At 37.4% G+C, this 9,857-nt stretch overlaps 1 non-coding gene across 1 annotated transcript; it reads left to right on the top strand.

Annotated features, from left to right (window-relative positions):
• Window positions 1-6,259: 6,259 nt before the first annotated feature.
• Window positions 6,260-6,365, top strand: LOC145607093 (small nucleolar RNA R71). The gene has a single exon (XR_014105500.1). It is a non-coding gene; the product is annotated as a small nucleolar RNA R71 (small nucleolar RNA).
• The last annotated feature ends 3,492 nt before the right edge of the window (window positions 6,366-9,857 follow it).

Here is a 9,857-nt window from a genome sequence, read left to right as displayed (position 1 = left end):
TCATACCATGTCTAACAAGGTCCGATTTCTCCTTTCGGATACTCCGTTCCATTGTAGAGTTCTTGGAGGTGTCAATTCTGAAAGTATACCCTTTTCTTTCATATGGTCATTGAATTCTTGGCTCAAGTATTCACCACCTCGATCCGATCGAAGGGCTTTGATTTTCTTGCCAAGCTGATTTTACACTTCACTCTGAAATTCTTTGAACTTTTCAAACGATTCAGATTTATGCGACATTAGGTAGACATAACCATATCTACTATAGTCATCTGTGAAGGTGATAAAATATCGGTGTCCATTTCTTGTGGTGGAGCTCATTGGTCCACATACATTAGTGTGTATTAGACCTAAAAAGTCTCCTACCCTTTCTCCCAACTTGGAGAATGGCTGTTTAATCATCTTGCCTAATAAACATCCTTCGCAATTCTCAAACGATTCTAAATAGAAAGAGTCAAGAATACCTTCATGTAGAAGTCTCTTGATGCGTTTGATGTTAATGTGGCAAAGACGACAATGCCACAAGTAAGTTTTGTTTGACTCCATGGTTTTAGCTCTTTTGGTATTATCATTCACAACTTTGTCTAAACACACAAAAGGTGTAATTTCCATAAATATAAGCAAGATATTTAAACAAAAGTTCTCGTGATCAAGGTTAAAATGACGTCCAACGTCGCAAGATCAAAGTATGGTAGATAAAACTTAACAAGTTTTAGAATTTAGACAAAATACATGAGATTACAAGCTTTCTTTGGATAGATCTTCTTCATCTTCCACTTGTGTACTCATGACCACTGGAAAAACACCGCTCATTTCGTTCCTGAAATAAGAGCATAAAATGAGTCAATTTTTCGGTATCTAATACCTTATAAATTCCTTATTTTCAAGTGTGTAGATGATACCTGAGATTTATGCTATCTTTCCTCTTGCCTCATCTTCTAGATACTTGCTACATTCTCTTTTTTAGTGGCCTTTCTTACTACAATAGAAGCAGTGCATCTTTGCCTTGTTTTGAACTCCTTTTTCTTGAGCCTTAGAGCAAACTTAGCCGCCTTGCAAGAATAGGTTTTCTGGAGCTCTTGGACAACTTCCTTGTAGGACGGTTTGTTCCAATTGTTGGTAAGTCGCATCTTAATTGCAACGTATCTCAAGTGGAGTGAGCTTAAAAGCATATGAGCCGCTTGCTTATCCTCCACCGGTTTACCAATTAGTTCCAAATGGTTAAATAACCTTGTCATCTTTTGCACATGGGCTTGAAGGGGCATCCCGGGTCTAAGTCTTGCACTATAGACCCTAGCCCATACTTCTTGCCTTTCTTTGCTAAGACATCCATCTTGCGGTGGCTTGATCCTCATGTTAGACAATGACCTAGTCACTTCTTCCACGAGTCCATCATAGTTGCCCTTATCGCTCTTTGTTACCCTCAAATTGACCACATCTTCTAGAGCCTTGAGAAGTACATCCGGAAGGTAGTTGGAGAATTTCTTCTTCCACTGTTCCGGAATGGAGTTTGCCATGAGTCGAGAGACTCTTTTGCAATCATAACTCCACTCCTCATGAGCCATATCACTCATAGTCCCTTTTGAGTAGAAACTTGGGATGGGCGTATCCAAGATATGCTCTAGGTAGCAATTGTTGAGGGTCAAATGGAGTTCTTGTTCCCATTCCTTGAAGTTTACCAAATTCAAGCTAAATGATAACTTCTCGGGAAGTTGATCCGAGTCATTTATGGCACCTTTAGGCTATGTTTTCTTTATATTTCTATGCTCCTTTGTAGTCGTTTATGTCGTGGTTTTAGAGAATAATGCTCGATTCGCGTGTTTTGTGTTAGTTTAGAGAAATGCATGCTTTTAATGGCTTTCTTATCATTTTATTCATTTCTCGGCTATTTCTCTTGCTTCTCCATTTCTTTGTCTTGTTTTGTAGGTACGTCGCGGGCTATATGCATGGGAATTGAAAATAGCACCGACTAGGATCAATATGCACTTTTCGGAATTGAATTTGAGTTTGAAACAAAGGAAAACGAAGGATTGCAAAGTATCAAATAGGACCTTTGTTCATTGTTTTAGTCAAATCTCAAGTTCTACAGATCGGATTAGGTGATTCAAGTTGGGTTGGACACTAGACTTGAAGATCTTTCCAATGATAGGTCGCACGTCTTCATACGATTCTTAGGTCGGAAGTTACAGCCTTCTGAAGTTGGCCTTGGAAAACTGCCGCGGGCGCGGACTACAGTACCCGCGGGCGCGGGGTTGCTGCAGCTCCAAAACTGCCGTATTTGGGCAGTAAGCACCCGCGGTTGTCCCGAGGGCTCTCCGAGGGCGCGGGCCTTGGCCCCGCGGGCGCGGGCTTGGGCCGCGGGCGCGGCTATCGGGGTGTCCGTTCCCCTCCGCGGGCGCGGTTTTCTGGATCTTTTACGATTTTAAGCTTCTTTTCTCCTTTTTTTTATATAGTTTTTGGTTTCCTTTATTCTTGATTCATGTAATTCTTTAGTTTTAGTTTTAGTTTTCTCTCTCTTAGGTTGAGAGCTTCTCTCTCTAGATTAGGCTAGATTAGGAGTAGTTTTAGAGAGAGAAAGTGAGGAATTTCAATGGTGATTGAGAGATTGAAGATGCAAGTGTGACAATTGTGTTGGAGATCTTTTTAATTATCAATGAGCATTTCTAAACTCTATCTCATTCAATTGCTTTGTTTAATTTGATGTTTGTTTGGTTTGATTTTGATATTTGATGTTTGATTAGAGTAATTGTTCTTGATATTTTGTTGATTCTTGTTCTCTATAGTTGATAGTTTATTTGATGATGTTGTTTGAGTAGTTGTTGGCTAGGAATTGGGTGAAACTTGTATGATTGATTAATTATGATTAATTTTGGAATTGTGCTGATTAATTGTTGAGATTAAAGTGATTAATGAAGGTTTGCATGTGTGTAATTCAATTAGGCCTTGAGAATTATACTAGATTGCATTGTAATTGCTAATGACACGAACAATTTATTTAGGGATTGCAATTGTCTATTGGTTTTGATTGTGATTCTTTTGATTTGTTATTCATAGTGAACCCTAGCTTAACAATTAGGAGATAGCTCTTTGATTCCAATTGATTGCTCTTATCATTTAGTCCTCACAACCTTTGATTGGCATGCTCTTCCCAAGTTGTTGCAATTGACATGATTACATGTTGATCCCCGTTCCTAGTGTTTTATTTCCTTGGTTACTTGTTTTGTTAGTTGTTAGTATTCTCTCTTACCTTCGTCTTCGACCTAGCTTAGGCGCATAATTGAAAGTGCTTGAACATTACCGTTCCTTTGGGTTCGACCCTTGACTTGCCTCTATACTCGTATTTAGGTTTGTTAAGTGTTTATAAATTTAGTTTGACCGAGGGAAGATTAGATAACGACCTAGTTTTCCACTCGTCAGAAGTTCTTGGAACATAAGATTGTTGTCAATAGTTGAAGACATGATTCTACATTTGAAAGAATTTTGATCTGAAAAACCATTCATAATATTTAAATAAGATTGAATTCATGCATTTTTAATCAAACTTATTTAAAAAACGTATTACTCATACATTTAAAGTTGTTCCCAATTTGGTGAGAATAAGTCGATTCTAAGATCCGAAGAAACAAAGAGTGGTTAAGCATGCTTTGGCTTATCTTAAAACTTAATCTCCTAAGGTAAGCAACGCTTTGCTAATGGCTCCAAGCCACTCTTGGTTGAATAAATCGTCGCATCTAATGCTCTCTCAACAATTTATTCACTTTGCCACGACATGTTAGGACTCCATCGCTCATATCGTTGAGTATAACCAAAACCAACTTGCATACCCGGTATGCCTTACGCTCCTAGGTGAGGTATTTTCTTTCCTAATCGTGCCCCACTAGTTGCCATTTCATAAAACCCGTGAGAGAATATACATTCCATTCATCCATTCACTATTTGTGAATGGCCCATGCATTTTACAACGATAAACAAGTAATATTGCATAAACACGCGTGAACTAGTAACTAATCTAGGTGGTTAATAAAATTAACACTCCTAATTAAAACTAGTCAAAGTTGTGTTTAACCGGTTATGTAAATAAGCGCAATTAACATTTGAAGCTCCCACTAAATTTCGCATCAAACTTAATTAATCCGATTAATTAAGCCGGTAAAACCCAAAATTTGTCAAAATAAATTTTTCCAATGCCGCTCAAAACTGAGGCCTAGCCTCCAAAATTTATTAAACTAATTAAAACAAATTAGATTAATAAAATAATGAAAACGACAATTTAAGCAAAAATTAGTAGTCCAAAATGTCTAAGTGCCTAGCACTAAGACATGGAGTGCTCACATTCCGCTCAACCGTTTGATGATCAATGAACGTGGGAGTGGGCCCGATGTCGCTAAGCGTTACACCGCCCACATCAGCGAACTTACACACCTCAATAACGTGGCCCTTACTATTTTTGACTCGACTTAGCACATTATTCCCCTAGCACTCGGATGCTCGGGGCATTCCGATGCTATGGGTATTTTGGGAAATAATGTCCATTTATTATTATTTGAGCGTCTCGTCATTTACTATTTTTGAATCGACTTCCGACACTCGGTTTTGACGCACTAATCTCGAATTTTCGACGTCTAAATATTTAATACTCGGGCGATGAATTAATTTCTTCCGAATTAATTCGTCGAGTCGGTTCGTTTATGCAAAGGGTGTGACCCAAAGGGTTCAATCAAGATTAAGATGTAAAATTAATTATGCATTAATATTATTGATCGGAAGCGGCCTCCTCCTAGACATTCCGATCACTTGATGTTACTAAATATATTACCTTTCTAATAATTCTGAACCCACTAACGGAATAGTACACTTGTTCGAAGGACACCATTCCTTTCAAGGTGAAGTTGCTTGACCATGTCAATAAATCTTCCAAATTGTTCATCTAACTTGTGTCTCATGAATTTTTGTTGATAAGGAATAGTATACTTGTTCGAAGGACACCATTCCTTTCACAATTTCTTTCTCTAATCTCACCTCTCTAGGTGTCTCAATCCCAATCTCACTCAAAGATACACCATCTCTCTCATCTTCTACCAAAACCTCCTTAGGGACTTCCTTAGTTTCACTCTTCTTAGGCAAAACTCTCCTCAAGAACCTTACCACTCCTTGTAACAATAGCATTCACGGGTCTCTAGGGATCTAGGCCTTGGGAAGGTAAAGAAGAAGGACTAACATGGTCTTATAAAGCATTGGCAAGTTGAGAAATTTGGTTTTCAAGCACCTTATTATGAGTCATCATTTCATTAAATTTCTTGTCACTTCCGGCCATGTAAGTGTTCAACAACTTTGTTTGATTCTCAATGATTTCCTCCAAATTAAACCTAGAGGAAGAGCCTTGTGAATAGGAATTATCACCTTGAGTCTTTGGAATAAATTCGGTTGGAGGGCCTCTTTGAGCATTATTTTGAAAATTGCCCCTACCTTGATCGTTCCAATTACTACTATTTTGATTTTGACCATAACCTTGATTATGTTTATCACTACCTTTATTATGATTTCCATAACCTTGGTTTTGAATACTATAATTATGGTTTTGATTTTGGCTACTATAACCTTGATTGTTATAGTTTTGCTCGAGAACCTTGGTTCCCTTAGTTCCTATAACCACCACCTTGGTTATAGTTGTCAAAATTACCTTGGTTTTGGTAATTCCTATTCCAATAACCCCTTTGGTTATCAAACCTTTGCACATTATTATTATTTGACACATAGTTCACATGTTCACTCTCATTGTTATCTAAATCATCATTACTATTCGGAAAAGCAAGAGGGGAATTACAAGCATCATGATCATATGAACCACACACATCACAAAACAAACAACCACTAGGCATATTACTAGAAGAAGGAGGGGGTGAGAGTTAGAATATGTACATCTCTCTTTAAATTGGGAGGGAAGATTTTAAGCTTGCATTGGGAAGAACTCTCCAATTTTTCCTTGATTGCAATCATTTCCTTCCCCAAGTTTGTCATTTGTAGGGAGAGATTGTTGATTGCATTTAGATGATCAACCGACTACACCAACGAGCTACTCTTGCTAGTTGAATCCCTCTCACCATCTTGCCAATCTCTATAATACCTCACCACATCCTCAATAATGTCTACCACTTCTTCCTCCGTCTTATTCATAATGGGACCTCCGGCTCACCTATTAAGGCATGACTTGCCTTGGGGACTTAGGCCTCCATAGAAAATTTGAATAATTTTATAGGATGGAATTCTGTGGTTAGGACACTCCCTTTGATACTCTTTGTATCTCTCCCATGCTTCATAGAGGCTCTCACTTGGCTTTTGTTTGAAACCTTGAATCAAAGCTCTAGCCTCCGCCGTATTCTTTTGTGGATGGAAACGGGATAGAAATTCCTTGGTTACCTCATCTTATGTCCTTAGAGAATTCGGCTTAACCTCCTTGTCTAGCCATTCCAAAGCACTCCCTATGAAAGGTAAGGGAAAGATCTTGAGGCGGATGAATTCTTGAGAAACTCCGTTCTCCTTGATAATATTGCAATAGTTTTCAAAATCCTTGAGATGGTTTAGTGGGCTTTCATGCTTGACCCTGATACATTGTCGCCTCTCTATCAAAGTGATCATTGCCGGCCTTATTTCAAATTCATTTGCCGGTGTTGTAGGTGGAGAAATCCCACTTTCAAATCTATATGCAGCTGGAATCCCCAATTCTTTAAAAGCCACTCTCGGATTTTCTCCCATTCTTGGCTGTTCTTCTAGTTGTGTTTCTTCCTCACTTGAAGTGCTAGAGCTCAATGATCGTCTAGCAACCCATAATCTTGTAATAGTCCTCTCAACCTCCGGTTTAAATGGTACTAGTGAATGACCACGTGCTCTATGCATACAACTTCAAAAGAAATGATTAGTAGCACGGCTACAAGTGTAGCCTAAAAGAGAAAATTCTTTTTTTTTGTTTTATTTTTTTTCTAATTAAGAATGAAGTAGACTCAACAACTATAACAAAGCACCAATATCACTCCCAGGCAACGACGCCATTTTTACAAGAGAAAAATGTAGGTCGTTATCTACCTCTCCCTAGAGCCAAACCTAATTTGTAAGCACTCGACCAACCTAATACGAGTTTATGGTAAGTCAAGGGTCGAACCCAAAGGTATGAGTAGGTGCAAGCTATAGCCTATGTCAAGCTCATTCAAAGAGTATATACGGTTATGGTTGGTAAATAAAGTGTCAAGAAGCTAGACAAATAAAGAAATTCAATATGCTAAACACTAGGGATATAGGTTCCACATGCAAGCTCAATGATTATGCTAATTGATATATCACTCAATCGATTCAAAATCACAAATGAAAAACAATAGTTGCAATCAAAGGAATCAAAAAGCTATCTCCTATAAGCTAAGCTCGGGTTCGCTATGAATGGCTAACTAAGAGAAATAACAATCAAATTCAATCAATTAAAGAAATTCTCAAATTAAGGGTTCATATCATTGAAATTTTCAATGCAATCTAGATTAATCTTATAGGTCGATCACTCCTAGTCTAATTAATCACATGCACAACTATGTCAACCAATTTAATTGTAACAATTCAATCAATTTAGTATCATCAACTAGCAAAAATCATCAATCAAGCATGCTTCGCCTTCTCCATAGCAACTAATATACTCACTAATAATAGTGAAATTAAGAAATAAAACTAATTCAATAAAAATCATATTCATTTCAAGCTTAATCATAAGGAAAATCAATCAATCAACAAATTCTAGAGCAAGGAATGTAATCTCAATAAAAATTCATGAAACTAGAAAGAATTGCATTGAAAGTATATCAATGAAGAGAATTCGTACAAATTTTGATCAAATTGAAGAAGGAATTTCAAGATCCAATTGAAATCTAAGATCAAATTCAAGTACAAAATAAGTAAATCTTAAGATTTTCTCTCTACTTTCTCTCTCTACTATTTTTGGAAAATTATATCTCATGTAAAAAAATTAAGTCGTCCTAAAAAAGAAAGTCAAAAGCTATAAATAGAAAAATCGAGCGAAAGAGGCTGAACAGGGCCGCGCGAGTGCACCTTGCAGCCGCGCGCGTGCACAGCTGGGTCTGCGCGCAGGCACCCCTATGCTGCGTGCGTGCACCCTTATGTGGTGCACGAGGCCTTGGCTCTTTTGCTTGCTTGATCAAACTCCGCGCTCCCGAGCATTCCTTACATCAGTGCACTCAAGGTGATGTCCGTGAGCAAGGTAGCCCCAAAATGAGCAAATAGACTTGATTATTTACCTACAAAACACAAATAAAACTAAGAAAGAAAGTATAATAAAATACAACTAAAACTATAACTTAAACTAAGAATTATCATCTAAAAATTTAAAAAAGTCTTAAAAACTAATCGAGAACCAAAATGAATTATAAAAAAATGGAATGGCAAATAAAACTAAGAAAATTATATGAAAATGATGAAAGAAAATATAGAGAATGAACCAAAATCTCATTCCTTTGACCGCCACAATTGACGCTCATCAATGCCTTGGCAAAAATAGCTTCAATAGTTAAAATTCCAAAGGAAATTGAGCAAATGCCTTTAACAACAGAAAAAAGGCATAAACCGACTTATATTCAAGCTATAGAGGATGATGAAGTGGTCCAGGAGCAAGAAGAAGAAGAAGAACCTTGGTATACAAACATCCAAAACTATGTCACCAAAGGAGAATTTCCACTCCATGACAACAAAAGAGCAAAACGAGCTTTAAAACTTTTGGCTTCCCAATATGTGCTCATAAACGACGAGTTACACAAAAGGGTACCTAAAGGTTAAGCTCTTCTTAGTGTAGGCAAAAAGGAAGCCCAAAGGGCTATGAGAATTGTCCATGAAGGAGTATGTGGAACACATGTAAATGGCAAAATGCTATTAAAAAAGATAATGCGCGTAGGGTATTATTGGACTACCATTAATAGGGATTGTCATCAATATGTCAAAAGATGCCCAAAATGCCAAATATACGATAACTTACAACATGCTCCTCCATCTCTCCTATACATCTTCACATCGCCATGGCCATTCTCAACATGGCGATCAGAATAGATATCATTAAAAAAATTACTCCTCTATGAATAGGAGGCCATGAATACATCTTAGTATCAATTGATTACTTCACTAAATGGGTTGGATAAGCAGCATCATACGCAAAATTCACCGCAAAACATGTAGCACATTATCGAAAGGAACATCATTTGTCAATATGGAGTCCCATATGAAATTATTTCATGTTGACTCACTTTCAAACAAAATGTGAAGAATTGCTACAAAAGTATGGCATTCAACAGCATCACTCTTCCTCATACAGACCTCAAGAAAGTGGTGCAGTTGAGGCAGCTAATAAAAATTTAAAGACTATCATTAAGAAGATGACAGAAAATTACAAACATTGGGCTCACAAACTCCACATTGCTCTTTGGGGTTATCGCACGTCAATTCGCTAGTCAACATGAAAAACGCCATTTTCCTTAGTCTATGGAATGGATGTCGTAAAACCCATAGAGCTAGAAATACCTTCCCTACGCATCGCGTTGAAGAATATACTCGATGAAGTTGAATTGACTAGAGCATGATATAAAGAGCTAATTCTACTCGATAAATAGCAACTAGAGGCTCTACATCATACTATATACTATCAAACCCGTATGGCTAGACACTTCAACTAGAAAGTCAAGATAAGAAAATCGAAGTAGGAGACTTGGTGTTAAAAGCATTAAGGAAAAATGTTTTGGATCCAAGAGGCAAATTTAGGCCTAATTGGTCTGGACTGTATATTTTAAAAACTATCCTATCAGGATGTGGTGCAAATCTAA

This window comes from Chenopodium album, chromosome 2, assembly GCF_948465745.1.
Source record: "Chenopodium album chromosome 2, dcCheAlbu1.1, whole genome shotgun sequence".
Classification (NCBI taxonomy): domain Eukaryota; kingdom Viridiplantae; phylum Streptophyta; class Magnoliopsida; order Caryophyllales; family Amaranthaceae; genus Chenopodium; species Chenopodium album.
This window is presented reverse-complemented; position numbering and strand designations above follow the sequence as displayed.